Source organism: Crinia signifera, chromosome 2 (genome assembly GCF_055691185.1).
Source record: "Crinia signifera chromosome 2, ASM5569118v1, whole genome shotgun sequence".
In the NCBI taxonomy this organism is placed as follows: domain Eukaryota; kingdom Metazoa; phylum Chordata; class Amphibia; order Anura; family Myobatrachidae; genus Crinia; species Crinia signifera.
In genome coordinates this window covers 316,373,748-316,389,389 of record NC_139218.1, presented here as the reverse complement: position 1 = coordinate 316,389,389, position 15,642 = coordinate 316,373,748, and the positions used below count along the sequence as shown (strand labels likewise).

The following is a 15,642-nucleotide window of genomic DNA, read 5'->3' as shown; positions in this document are numbered from 1 at the left end:
CCATGTTATGTTTACCTTATTTCAATCATATAAGTTTATTAAGATATCCACAAAGATACAGGTAAAATGTGAATACAATCCGGAAAACAACAAAATAGACAATGTATTTAATTGGAGAACGTGGTATTCAACGGTAGCTATGTGTAAGTAAAGGTGCGTATACACGGGGGAGATATATTGCTGAGCAATATATTGCTCAGTTTCTCCTTTTCATCAGCGACCAGAGATGGTCGCTGATGAAGGGGAACCTCTGCCAGCGGTGCCGCAGAGGTAATCAGCTGGTCGCAGGAGCAAGCTCCTGCGACCAGCGATTAGAACGGGGCTGAAAATGGGAACGCGCACCCGGCGATTTATCACCGGGGCACACTCCCATCACTGGCAATATGGTCGCCATATTTCCAGTGATGTCAGCCCCTATCGCCCCCGTGTGTACACAGCTTAAGATAGATATAAAAGGACTAGTAGTAGGTAAAGAGATATAGAAGCTTAAGCTGTGTACTCACGGCAGCGATATGGGCTGAAATTGCTGGCAATATGGTCGCTGAGCGACCATATTGCCAGTGATGGGAATGTGCCCCGGCGATAAATCCCCGGGTGCGCGCTCCCGTTTTCAGCACCGTTCTAATCGCTGTTCGCAGGAACTGCGGCTCCCCCGACAGAGGTTCCTTTTCATCAGCGACCATCTCTGGTCACCGATGAAAAGGAGACATTGAGCGATATATCGCCCCGTGTATACGCACCTTGACAAACATTTCTGCGGTATCCTCCCAAGCCAGATAATAGCTGCGGATTCAGATTGGGGTTAGATACGAAGAGAAAGTAAAGGTGGAGACGGGATTCAATATATGGAGTTCGTGACAGGTAGCCTTGTATAACAAGAGAGTTAGGGAGTTTACCAAGAGGGTCTGTGGGGTCAAGAATGAGGACTAGTAGACCAGAGTTCCCAGGGAGTGCGGGAGAGTAGAGAAGTGGGAAGAAGAAGGAATTAAAGTAGGAAATAGTTGGGTAGGGAAGATAGGGAGGGAGGTATAGGAGGTGGAGCAAGCCGGGGGGGTGTTATTGTCCACTGTGTTATTCTGGAGGCTAGTGATGAATTCCATTTTGGCCACAACCCAAACACGAATAACAAGTTCCTGGTGAGTCGGAGGGGAGGGTTGTTTCCAAGATCTAGCAATTTGGTATTTAGCAGCACAGCTAATGTGCAGTAGCAGTTTATTCTCATGTTTAGATAACTGGCAAACATGGGCACACATTAGCATTGCGGCCGGGGAAATGGGAGGGCAGTGTGGGATTACAGAGGCTACAAGTGTGTTGACAGTTGACCAGAAGGGAGATAGTTTGGGGTATGTCCACCATATGTGAAAAAAAGATCCTATCTGGCCACATTGCCGCCAACATAGAGCAGTGGTAGTGAGGACTACCCACTAGAGCAGTGGTTCTGGAACTAGGTACCAACGGGTGTACACTTTGTAGGAGTTCTCCTTAATGGAGACGCTTATGGAGCACTTGGAAATATTGAGACGGATCTCCTCCGAGGCATCCTCCCCCAGAGTGGTGCCCAGATCCACTTCCCAGGAAAGTTCCTGAGGTGCTAAGACTGGTTGATCTTGCAATAGTATAGAGTGATATATGTGGGAGATGATGATGCAGAGATGTTCCATCGCCGTAGGATTGCGGAGTGAGTTGGAGGAGGGGAGAGACGTGGCAATGAAGTGCCGGACCTGGAGGTATTGGTAGAAGAAAGATTGAGGGAGGGGGTGTCGATCTCGTAATTCGGTAAAAGATTATGCACCAGACTCCCCAAGAATGTGGCGGAAGCTGGTTATACCATGTTTACCTTATATAAGAAATATACTCTTTTTTTTCTTTTTTTACACAACATTTTTATTTGAATTTATTTAACAAATGTGAGTGACACTACCATTTTTAGTGGATAATTTGCACATTTCTCACAGAGATGTTGTCACTCAATAGGTTTTGTATGTTTGTTCTATCCTCCAACACTAGCATACACAATACTACTCACTGTATTATGTGGATTATATAGAGTTAGATAGCATTGTTTTATGCGTTATACTGTATGTACACATTAATGATGCATATGCATACAGATGTGTCCACCTACATCTATCCGCTGTGCGCTAAAAGTCCCTTTACACATAGGCCCTTATTCTGGTTCACTTGCAAAGGCAAATTCATTGTCAAATGGATAAAACCATGTGCACTGCAGGTGGGACAGATGTAACTTGTGCAGAGAGAATTAGATTTGGGTGAGTTATTTTATTTCTGTGCAGGGAAAATACTGACTGCTTAATTTTTACACTGCAATATAGATCTCACTTTGAAGTAAAACCCCACCCAAATCTATTTCTCTCTGCACAAATTATAGCTGCCCCACCTCCAGTGCACATGGTTTTGTCCATTTGAGAAGGAATTTGCCTTTGCGAGTGAAAATGGGCAAAACCATGTGCACTGCAGGTGGGGCGGATGTAACATGTGCAGAGTTTAATTTGGGTGGGCTGTGTTGAAACTGAAATCTAAATTGCAGTGTAAAAATAATGCAGCCAGTACTTACCCTGCACAGAAACAAAATAACTCAGACAAATCTAACTCTCTCTATACATGTTATATCTGCCCCATCTGCAGTACACATGGTTTTGCCCATTTTGAGAACAAATTTGTACTGCAATCAGATCTGAAAAATGGCCATAAAGCACGAGCGATATATGACTCAATAGCGCAGAGCATCTTTTGGTACTTGTGTACTAGCACAGCGCCCACGATATTTGGTCGCACAACATATAATCGCATCGCATGGCATACACCCGATGCACTGCGATTTAAAATTGTATAAGCCCCCTATACGATGTTTAATTGTATAAACACCCTAATGGGGGCTTACAATGTTAAATGCACCCCCACTATGAACGTGAACCCGAAGCGTGGTGAGCGCAGCGAGCCCGCGTGGGGCGGCGGTACGCGTCCTCCGACCTTTTCATACCCCCACTATCCACGTCAGCGTGGAGTTGATTTTATATAGTGTGGCGAGCGCAGCGAGCCACCGAGCCAGAAGCGTATTACTATACATGTATTCCGCGTCCCCTTGCGGGGCTCGCTGCGCTCGCCAGGCTTCGGGCTCGGTGGCTCGCTGCGCTCACCACACTACACAAAATCAACTCCACGCCGACGTGGATAGTGGGAGTATGAAAAGGTCGTAGGACGCGTACCGCTGCGCTCGCCACGCTTCGGGTTCACATTCATAGTGGGGGTGGCGTGGGGGTGCATTTAACATTGTAAGCCCCCATTAGGGTGCTTATACAATTTAAAATCGCATTGCATCGCATTGTATGGCCTTGTATGCCATATACAATTTTAAATTGTATACCATCGGGTGCCAATCGCGTCGCATCGCATGCCTTATGGTCTGCGATGCGATGGGCGCCGTGCTAGTACACAAGTACCCATCTTTTCATGCAACTTTCTCCATTACAATGAGTCTTATTTGCAAATCAAGATGCACGAGCAGCTGATTAAAATTATATGCAGCATGGCCATATTCAGTGTGTGACTTTGGCTGTATATGCATACGAAATGCTACTCAACACTGTTTTCCCGTAAAAAATATATCATTTCATATTTAGTGACAGGTGCAGTCGCGCACAGAAGATGCATTTTAATGGTAAAAGTTGCATGAAAAGATGCTTGGTGCTAACCGAGTCAAGCTACTGCATGATGCCATTGGAAAGGCTGTTTAACGAGCTCCTAAAGGTGGCCACACACGCTGCGTTGTGCACTGTATGTTTTGGACTAAATCGCATCTAGTTCAAAACGCATGCAATGTGCTGTCATTAGGTCACCCGCATGTAGATTGACAGTCATTAGATCGACATGAATTTAGGTTGACATGACAAAAGGTCAACATGACAAAAGGTCGATAGGGTCATTAGGTCGACATGGGTAAGGTCAACAGGGTCATTAGGTCCACATGGGTATAGTTGACAGTGAAAAAGTCAACATGTTTTTTTCCACCCGAATGTCAACACAGTCGACATAAACACTAAAACGTAGCACTGCATGGCTAAAACGGACCCTCGCATGGCTTTGGGCACAGTGCCTTGCTACGCTCAGCACACTATTTTATTCTCCCATCACGCTCTAGTGGATGGTAGGGCATGAAATACCGCCTGTCGGCACATGTCGTGTTGACATGGACTCCAAAATGTACCACCACGTTCGCTCGCCATGCTTCGGGCATGGTGCCTCGCTATGCTCGGCACACTATTTTATTCTCCCACCACACCCTAGTGGATGGTAGGGCATGAAATACCTACTTGGTGGTGACCCAATGACCGTATCCCATCACTCATTAAAAATACATGCTGTAAACTTGAATTGCCAGTACCTCAAAATGACAATATCGGTCATTTAGGAAGGTGAACTTGCTGATGGGAGGAGCTTGGTATTTCCCTGCGAAAATAACTTAGTATGGGCCTATATTTTCACTTGGATGCCCTTTGCGTTTCAGGTGCAATTTATATGGGAAGGCAAAATTAAAGATGGATGCTGAACAATGCAACAACTAAATAAAACCAAACAATCAATATTAACTCTTTGAGTGCAAAATATCCGCTACAAATGCCAACATCGCTCACATTTGTTAAATAAATAAAAATTGTTGTGTAGAAAAAGATTAGATTTCCTCTATAACACGGGTGTCAAACACAAGGCCCGTGGGCCAAATCCGGCCCGGCAGACCTCGTCATGTGGCCCGCGCAGCCGCCGCCAGCCTTCAACTTTTATTCTCTTTTTTGAGAGATTTTTTTTGCACTGCCGGCGGCCATGTTCCTGTGGTCTTTTAAGATGTCTGCGGCCACAGGAACATGGCCGCCGGCCTCCACGGCTACGTGGAGGAGGGCCCGGCAGCCTGTTCCCTCTTATCGAGGCAGTGGCAGACGCTGGGTGGGGACGTCATGACGATGACGCCTCCCACCCACGCGTCTGCAGAGAGGAAGGAAGGCAGGCCGAGTCGCGGGGCTGCAGCAGGACAGGCCGTGGCGCAGAGAGTGGAATTGAAATTGCTGGAGCCGCAGCAGCAGTAAAGGAGCCTGAGGGATAAAATACAGTAAGTTACATTAAAAAAATATATATCTGGTGGTGGTGTCATGGCATTACTTTTATATTATACAGGGGGAGCAGCCTGTGGTGTCATTATTATTGTACAGGGGGAGCAGCCTGTGGGGTCATGGCATTATGCCATGACCCCACAGGCTGCTCCCCCTGTATAATAATAATGCCATGACACCACAGGCTGCTTCCCCTGTATAATATAAAAGTAATGCCATGACACCACAGGCTGCTCCCTCTGTATAATAATAATGCAATGACACCACAGGCTGCTCCCCCTGTATAATAATTTGTGTCATGGCATTACTATTGTTATATTATACAGCGGGAGCAGCCTGTGCTGTCATTGCATTATTATTATACAGCGGGAGCAGCCTGTGGTGTCATTGCATTATTATTATACAGCGGGAGCAGCCTGTGCTGTCATTGCATTATTATTATACAGCGGGAGCAGCCTGTGGGGTCATTGCCTTATTATTATACAGCGGGAGCAGCCTTTGGTGTCATTGCATTATTATTATACAGCGGGAGCAGCCTGTGCTGTCATTGCATTATTATTATACAGCGGGAGCAGCCTGTGGGGTCATTGCCTTATTATTATACAGCGGGAGCAGCCTGTGGTGTCATTGCATTATTATTATACAGCGGCCCTTTGAGGGTGACCAAACTGCTGATGCGGCCCCCGGTGAATTTGAGTTTGACACCCCTGCTCTATAAGGTAAACATTACGGATCATTTTGAGAAATTAACTTGCCACTTAGAGAGGGTTAAGAACAAAATGGAATGTTTACATTTGATGAAAACGGTCCTCCTAAATTGGTAAACTGGTAGGTGGATGGACTTCTGCAGTGACATTTCCAGTCTTCATTTATTAACAGTCTTTCATTTCACCCTGTATTATGTACCAGTGTACTATCAAACAGGTCCAGAATGATTTTTCAAAAGCCAGAATGGGGGCCTGCACCAATGAATGCGCAAGGCTAATATATGCATTTACAACTGCAGACTTTGCATTTTTAATTTGACTACTGGCTTCACTTAGTATGTCCTCTGCAAGAATCAGATCAATTGGATGTTAAAGAGGTGTCAGAAAGGCAAAGTAGTCAAGAGTTGGTGACAGTTTGGGTTCACTTAAAGGGATGTGGTTGGCACCTCGTCAATCAATAGGTTGACCACTATTGGTCGACAGGCCACATGTCAACACATGAAAAAGGTTGACATTTCTTAGGTTGACATGGTCAAAATGTCACCACAAGCAATAGGTTTTTCATGCCCCCCCCCCCCCCCCAAAAAAACTTTTCTAATACTTTAAATCCAAGTGGACATAGAGCTAGATTATAATAGAGCAGAAGCATGGCAAGCAAAGCGGGCCACGCGAGGTGATGCGGTACACTTATACAGTGTTCATGTTCACCTAGACAAAAGAAAAAACATACAATGAAAAAATCTACCTTTTCCATGTCAACTTATTGCTTATGTTGACCTTCAGACCATGTCAACCTAAGGTACATCAACATTTTCCATGTGTCGACCAATAGTGGTGGACTTATTGAATGTTGACCTTAGCAATGTCAACCCTTAGACCCATACCCCACTAAAATGCAGCTGATCAGTCACTGTATTCAGTTGTGCTCATCAGTTGATGATGAATGGTTATAACAGTGCAGCTTTAGTGCAAAGTGAATAAATATGTGGGAGGTTCATCTAAATGGATATGCAATCTGGTAAGCTTATTGTATTCAGTTAGTCAGCTTGATCCCCAGGCACTGACGGGTGCTAATAACTTATACAGGGCTCCAGTGTGTCATGGTTTTCCCAAGGCGGTTGATCTTTTCTTTCGGTCTAGAAATCATTAACTCGCAATGCTCATTTTATAATTATTCACTTTCCTTAAGCTGAATATACACTATGCCAGTGCTTCTCAACCTCACTCCTCAAGTACCCCTAGCAGTGCACATTTTTCAGGTCACCCGGCAGGTGCACAGGTGCAGTCATTACTCGCTGACATATTTTAAAAGATCCACAGGTGGAGTTAATTATTTCACTTGTGATTCTGTGTGGAGACCTGGAAAACCTGCACTATTGGGGGGGGGGGGGGGGGGGGGGGTTTATTGAGGAACGAGGTTGAGAACCACTGCCTTATGCAATAGATTGACCCTTCAGCCAATGAACAATATATTGCACCTGTGTGTGTGTCCTGAAGATATATCTGTGAACAATATTGTTCGCAGACATATGTGAGCAGGAGGATCGGTGTGGATTAATTAGTCTACAACATGTTGGTCAACAAGCATTAGGTCAACACCATTAGGTCAACATGCTGAAAGGTCAACATGGGACAAGGTCGACATTGGTCTAGGTCAACATGGGTTTAGGTTGACATGGGTTAGGTCGACATGTCATAAGGTCAACACAAGCATTAGGTCGACAGTAAAAAGGTCAACAAACAACATGGTGTTGACACTTTTTGCAAGCCAAATGTCAACATAGTTGACATGGACACTGTAGCGACAACGTAGCACCGCATCCGCTCACTATGCTTCGGGCACACTGTTTTGTTCTCCCTCCATGCCCTAGTGGATGGTAGGGCATGAAATTCCACCTGTCGGCACATGTCGGCTCCAAAAACAGTAAAGAAAAACATGTCGACCTTGCCCAAGTTGACCTAATGCATGTGTCGACCGAAAACCTTGTCAACCTAAAGCCATGTCGACCTAGTCCCATGTTGACATTACAGCATGTCAACCATCATGCTGGTGACCAAATGACCTTATCCCGGAGGATCAAGCTGGTTATATACTCCTTTCCAGGACTGGGGATTAACCTTGTTAGACTGTATTGCACTATTTGCAGTGGTTCTCAATCTCGGTCCTCAGGACCCCACACAGTTCACATTTTTCAGGTCACAAGACAGGTGCACTCATTACTGACTGACACATTTTAAAAGATCTATAGGTGGAGCTAATTATATCAATTGATTCTGTGAGACATGCAAAACATGCACTGTGTGGGGTTCTGAGAACCTGTATTTTTTATTCTCCCTTTTTTCTAGGTGGATGCAGATGAATCTATTGGGACATTACTGTTAACAATGGATTTGTATAAGCTTTGTGGCTGATTGAAAGATATTTTTAAGTGGTAAGAACATTTAGTGGGTGCACCACCCACTTGCTTGCACCTCTTGTAATCTGTCTGTCTCCCCTTCCTACTAGATGGTAAGCTCCTCCGAGCAGGGCCCTCTTCCCTGCTGTTGTCAAATCCCTCTTCTCTTCACATTTCACTCACAGCTCTCCTATACTCTCATGCTAGGTACACACCAGGACGACTAGGGCCCGATCAGCACAATCTAGATCCAATTCCGATCAATCGGATGTAGATTGTGTGCTGATTGGGCCCTTTTCTGACCTGGTGTGGAGCGATTCCGATCCGATGCGCGGTCCCGCGGGTCGGTCGGTCGTTATTGAGATCCTACCTGCTGCAGGTAGGATCTCAATGACGACCATAGAACCGGGTGCGGGTCGCCATCGGATCGGACCCGCTCACGGTGCACATCGTGAGCGGGTCGTGCCCTCCCGCGTCATCGTGAGCGGGTCGGACGAGACACTGACGACCCGCTCACGATGTGCATCGTGAGCGGGTCGTCCTGGTGTGTACCCCGCATAACACTCAGTGACCATCTTCGTCTGCATACTCATCTCCATCATTGGCCTCAAGCCTCTTATAGTATGTTGATTGAATCCTCACTACTTATATTTAAGCTGTAATGTGTATTGAAATGTGGCGCTCTTTATTTGTACTCTATTTTTGTTATTTATTCAATGTTATGCCAAATTTTGTCTCCCTGTATTGTTCCTTTGTACGGCGCTGCAAAACATTTGTGGCGCGTTAGAAATAAAATTATAATAATAATACTAGCACATATTTGGTCAGCTGTTTTAGTGTCTGTGTTGGGCGACTGTGCAGCATGGTAGCTGAACTCAATTTTTTTTTTTAAATGCCCAATCATTAACAAGGCATAGTTTTGCCTTGTAAATTACTGCCCCTTTAAACAAACATCCAAGTTTCATCGGTATCTAGCCTATAATGTCAGTACTTTTGCCATTATTATGTTTTCTGAGTAAAGCTGGCCATACATCTACAGATCGATTGTCAGATTGGAACAAAATCCTGGTAATGGATGAGAGAAAATGACAGTTGACCATTTGCTTTGAAATGCTGGAAAACTGCCAAAAACTGTAATTCAGCTAATACCAGGTTTCTTCACCAACCAGTCCAATCTGACAACCGATCTGTAAAAAAAAAAAAAAAAAAAAGCTCATACTGGAGCGAAACGCGTTAGAGGATCTGGCACCCCTGGGGAGAAAGATTATTCTTGGAGTCCACTAGCATCTCCACATATGCGCCTCAACTTTGGCTGACATCGCTAGACGCATTGGACTTACAAGCGATACCACACGGACGCTGAACTGCAGCAATATCGTTGATGGCGGGGCAGCGGGTGAGAGACGCAGCTCGGCCTGACACACAGGCACTCCGTATCAGCTGGAGGTGAGACCACCCACTGCTGCGTGTGAGAGACGCGGCAGTACCGGACTGACAACATACTGCTGGACATAAGTTGGTCTCTTTCCCGGCACCTCACCTTGCACTATTACTCAAAACGAGCAGGTAGTAGTACTGAGGGCAGTGGAGTCTACACTAAATAGCCCCTCAGTCTCCCTGCATTCCCCACTCCGTCACACACCATACAATTGGAGTCCGTGAGTATTGCACCTTTTCCCCCCATTGAAGGACAATTGGATAATATCATACTGGCACTTTAAGTGGACATTCCTTTATAGATAAAAAATGGAATAGTACTATCCCGGGGTCTACTTATATATATATACACATATTTTTATTATTAGTTATTAATTAGATATATTATATTATTAAATGCATGCTATAATTAGTATATGAATGAAAAAAATAGGTGGCCACCTAAATTATATACGAGCAATAGCTTATAATTTTTTATTGATTTAAATTGTGAATTATGTTTATTGTACTTTGATACTTTTTATAATCCATTAAAAACAATAATTGAATTAAACTGTGTGAGGCAGTGAGTCAGCCATATTGCACTTCATGAAACATTAGCGCAGATATTGGTATTTTTCTTTTGTTAACCGATCTGATGTATGGTCAGCTTAAGGCGACACATTTTTCTGACAGGATTGCTGCTTGTATTTTTAATTGCACCAGAAAGGTTTCCTCGTCAATTTGACCCACAGAAAAAGGGCATGGTTTTATTTGTTTATAGTGGCTGTACGAAAAAAATATATATTTTCTTACATAATGGAATCAAAATGTATTTATAGGGGAAATAACATAAAATGTGCTTTAATGTCTAAATGAAATAGTTTATGTACTCAAAGTCCTACTAAGGAAAAGTGGAGGTGTCTCTAAAGACTCCCACACACTAGACACTAGAATGATTTTTTGGCCGATTGTCCGATTACCGACTGATCGTCCGATATATGGACCGATTTTTACCGATAATCGGCAAAACTCAATTTTAATTGATCACTTATCTAGTACAACAGTAATACAAAAATCTAAACAATAAACATTTTTTTATTTTTTATTATACACACGGAGTAGCTCTGTCTATTTCACATAGTCACTGCCTTCATTTAAGCATTTATCATACGTGTCCACAAGCTTTAGAGGCCTCTTGTTGTACTCAGCTGTCTCCAGTCCAAATGTTTTCGACCCAGTTACTTTGACCTTAAGAGGTGAAGAGGTGCAAATCGCTTGGTTTGGATTATAGGGGCTATGATAGAAAACCTTCCATCCAAAACTGTGACAAGTGATGGGAATCCTAGTCAGTCTTCGTCATGCATGTTTGTTCGTCCATTGTTGATTATTTCACACTGCACACCGGCATCACTCCCATTTTTTCATTTTTAAAAGTTCCGATAGAGCTATCACCTTAATCTCTTTCAGAATTACTTAGAATGTAAATGTTATGTAATGAATTGTCATCAAATTTCACAAATCTAGGGTTTTAAAGGATTTCAAAATAATATACCTATCGGTGGCAGATCGTGCATTTGGTTTGGTTCCATGGCGTAAGAAGACAAAATAAACAAATTTCAAAGTGAATACTATTTATACCCTCTGTAAATGTCAGAGATAATTGCGGCGTAAGATGCCTATGTACTCATCCTATTTGCCTGTTTAATGTAAAGGATTGTTACAATAGTGATTTATTTATCTGTAGTTATCCTCATGGCATTTATCATGTTTTGCAGAAAGATCAGAGCAACAAATTGTGCATCAGATCAGGCCCAATCCATCCATAGGCAGTATAAGCAATTAGTCATAGAAACATAGAATTTGACAGCAGATAAGAACCACTTGGCCCCTCTAGTCTGCCCCTTTTTAAACATGTTACCTCAAACCATATTGATCCTGAGGCTATTCCACTTATTTTGGGTTATAGCTTTACTGAACCTGTGGTGGTCTGTGCAATTTTTTTTTATTGTGGCACAGTGTCACGCAGCACCACTTAAGGCCCATACAGACACTACGATGTGTCACATCTTAACTACCATCGTTCATTTTCACCCTTGAAGTGAAAATGAACGACCTCAGCATTGCAGGTGATCACTGGTGCACGACGGATGACAAACGACCACAAACGATGCAGGACCTTTTTCTATTGAAAAAACAAACAATGTTAACGACCATAGCCAAATTGACCTGCATGCATGGACGATGGCTATGGTCTTTAACGACCCACGGGTACGCGCATCGTTGGTAGTCGTCCATCATTCACAGCATAAACAGTAGACGATGTTGAAAGATTCACCTCCTAAACGACCCTGAACGAAGTCGTTCTGAGTTGTTCAGGAGGTGATTTATAATGGGGTCGTTCATCATCATTAAGGCATCATCGTAGTGTCTGTATGGGCCTTAAGGCAGGCAGAGTATTTGAGATCTAGCCAATGAAGGCATGTGTGGTGGCTGGGAAGACACTTGTGTGTACTGGGGCCCGGAATCTTAAGGGATTAATTAAATAATATATATGTATGTGTGTACTATTTTAACAATGTTCTGTGGCTGGAGCCAAAGGGGGATAAGGCTGTGATTAATTGGATTGGCAGGCACAACACGATGGGGGAAGGGGAGCGCAGCATCACAAAGCCTAGCCCTCCTACGACTGAGATCCCTAACCTTTTCCCAACCTGTAAACAGCTGTGACATACCACCTTTTTCCAGATGAAGCCCGCAGCCAACCCTTCCCATCCCTGAATCGCCATCAAAGATAGTCTGATGCTGGCCTGCGTCCTGTGCCACAGGACCCATTCTCCTGGGCAGGCGCAAAGTGTAAAAATCTGTACTTACAATGATGGACGCAGGTGTAACTGCAAATGAATAACACTGTGTGTGTGTGTGTGTGTGTGTGTGTGTGTGTGTGTGTGTGTGTGTGTGGTGTATAATGCTAGAACACATTAAAGTGATCAAGGCATTAATATTTTTAATAGTGCTAATAGGTGCACTTGTCTTTTGGCTAAATACAGAACGCTAATAGTAAAAAACACATGGAAAACTAATACTGAAGTTAATGCTCATTAATGTACTGTACACAGTATAGTACAAATGCTATGAACTGATGTATAGCACTGAACCCAAAGCTCATTAGCAAATATGAAAAGCACAGTACAAATGAAATTTTGTGACATTTGCACTAGTCATGGGGTAAGTAAGCTATAGGATGATTGGACTATCTCATGAGAGGAGCAGGTTGGATCAGACCATTACTTACCAAGTGATCAGCATGCATATGAGTGAACATGGATGTTTGTAACATAGGGGTATATGTAAGAAGCAGCGATAAAGTGCCTGGTACTTTATCACCGTCCAATTAGCTTCTACCTGTCCCTTTTTAAACCCAGCCTGTAACTTAACAGTCAGGAGCTTATTGGTCAGTGATAAAGTACCAGGCACTTTATCACTTCTCCTCGCTTATCACTGCTTCATACATCTACCCCATAGTTACATAAGAGCTTAAATTGAATAAAGACTTACGTCCATAAGTTCAACCTTTGATTGCCAGTTCTATCCCTGGATGTTTTTATACAATAAATGATTGAATAACCTTTATTTAAATGACGTTATTGTATCTACTGACACCACCTCACATGGAAGAGAGTTCCATAATGTTGCTGCCCTTCCTTCAGAACTAAACCTTCTCTCCTCCAGCCTAAGTGCATGTCCTAGTGTCTTATTTCGGAGTAAATAGGCTGCCTGGTAGACGGTTGTAATGGCCCTTAATATATCTGTACATGTTAAGCATGTCTTCCCTTAAAACGTCCCTTTGCCAGCTTAAACATTCCTAATTTGGCTAGTCTGTCCTCATAGCTTAAGGCAGGCATATGCAAACTATGGCCATCCAGCTGTTGGGAAACCCCATCATGCCTTGCCACAGTTTTGATATTAGGGAATGCTAAACCTGTGGAAAGGCATGCTGGGACATGTAGTTTCACAACAGCTGGAGGGCCAGTTTGGACATGCCTGGCTTAAGGCCTCCATCCCTTTCATTAGCTTGGTCTGAGCTGTATTAATGGTTTGGGCATATAAAGGTATCTGGCACTACAGAGCTCATTAAACTCCATACCTGGAGTACTTGCTATGGGACCCAGCAGTGAGGGGTCTATTTGATCTGGAGACCTCCTCCATTTCTGAGTAAAGGGGTGTACACACGCTTCAATTTTGCCAGGTTTTCGATTCAATTTTGCTTATAGAAACAAAATCGAATGGTTTTTAAGATGCTTTCAATCTGCATTTGATTCGATGCGCACTCACATTTTTCTCTATATCGAAAAGAAAAATAGACAATGAAGGCAAGGAAATATCTAATTCAATCCAGTAAAGTGAATTTGTACACTGTACCTTGAATGTAAAATTGAATTCGATATCAAAATCGATATAGAATGCAAAAATGCAGATCGAATGTGGGGAAATCAAAAGTAAATCGATACATTTGCACACACCTAAATGCATATGCCAGTACATGTGACGCATAGCCCCATTCCTGGATGCCCTGGCATGCCAGTTAAGTGTCCCATGCAGGGATGCAGTTTAAGCCAAATGCAACACTGTGTGTAGGGAAAAATCCCAAATGAAGAACCATTCACTAATGCCCGTTTCTAGACTTGGGCCTTCTGAAGCATAAACTAAAGATGCTGGATATTTGTACATTCGGTACTCACTATTAATTCTGGTTTCCTAATAAGATGATCAATACCACAAAGTTTATTAAATCATAAAAAGAAAGTGCCGACAATACACAGACATATGCTCAGAGTGAATCCTGGGCAAAATTCAAGACAAAAGTATACATTAGGACTTGCTGCATGCAGGTGCATTTAGAATGGTTTATTAGCACTCATCTGTGTAGTTGGTATACACGCTGACCAGCACTTCACACAGCTTGTTAGGCCCTATGAAAAAAGCTTGGACAACATGGAGTGACATGCTGTATACCCAGATTCACTCTGAACATTTAGGATCACAGTCAGCAGCTTCGTTTGCGTGACTACCTTAAATATACTGTATAAAAGAATGACAAAATGCGGACAATGAGAATAGAGTCTGGTATGGTAATTAAATAGGATGTCATTTCTCTGTTAAAGGAATCATTAAAATGTATACCAGTTAAAAATGTAATATTTGGAAAATGTACTGTGTTTTAAAAGTATTATTATTTGGCATTATGTGGTTATTGCTCTGGAGGATTCCTGTCCTCATACATTATAAGTTTATGACAACACTCAGGGCCATCTTAACAGCATTGTAGGCCTTGGGTGACCTTTCCATATCTAAAATAAGCAAATCACGGGAATAAAGAAAAAAATAATAATCATAACTTACTCCGCCTGTGGCCAAACACCATCTCTCCATATGCTTCCAGTGAATGGCTGTCAGCACTCTGACTGGTGGATACATGGCCAACTATTCACCATCTGTCTGCATGGTTGGAAAGAAGGGAAAGACTGCTGCACTCTGATTGGTGGATACTTTCAGCCTTCCCCTAAGCAGCGTGCTGACAGCCATTCACAGGCTGTCTGACTGAGAGGCATGTAGAGAATGCTGCACACTGGTGTATAGTTCCAGGCATACATTAATCAGCGTGCTTACAGCTATCCACTGGATAGTATGGTAGAAAATGCTGCATTCTGTTCAGTAAATAGTCCCATCCAGGGCCGGTGCTAGGGTGTTCAGTGCCCTCCTGCAAACTATAAATTTGAGCCCTCCCAAACTTTACAAAGGGACAGCACAGCGCACCCCGAAAGAAAGTTAACGGGCATGGCCACACAATAGTAATCCTATTCCAAATTACACCACACTGTGCCAGAAACGGAATTGGTGAATGCTTCACCACCAGAGTCAAAATAGGGAGAGTGCATGCCGAAGGCGCGCGGCAAAATGTAGGAGCATAACTTCATGACATTATACCACACACAGTAA

At 43.3% G+C, this 15,642-nt stretch overlaps 1 protein-coding gene across 7 annotated transcripts in view; it reads right to left on the bottom strand.

Annotated features, from left to right (window-relative positions):
* PRPF40B (pre-mRNA processing factor 40B) overlaps positions 1 to 15,642 on the bottom strand; it is a 150,823-nt gene that overhangs the window by 71,501 nt on the left and 63,680 nt on the right. The gene's annotated exons all lie outside the window — the stretch shown is intronic.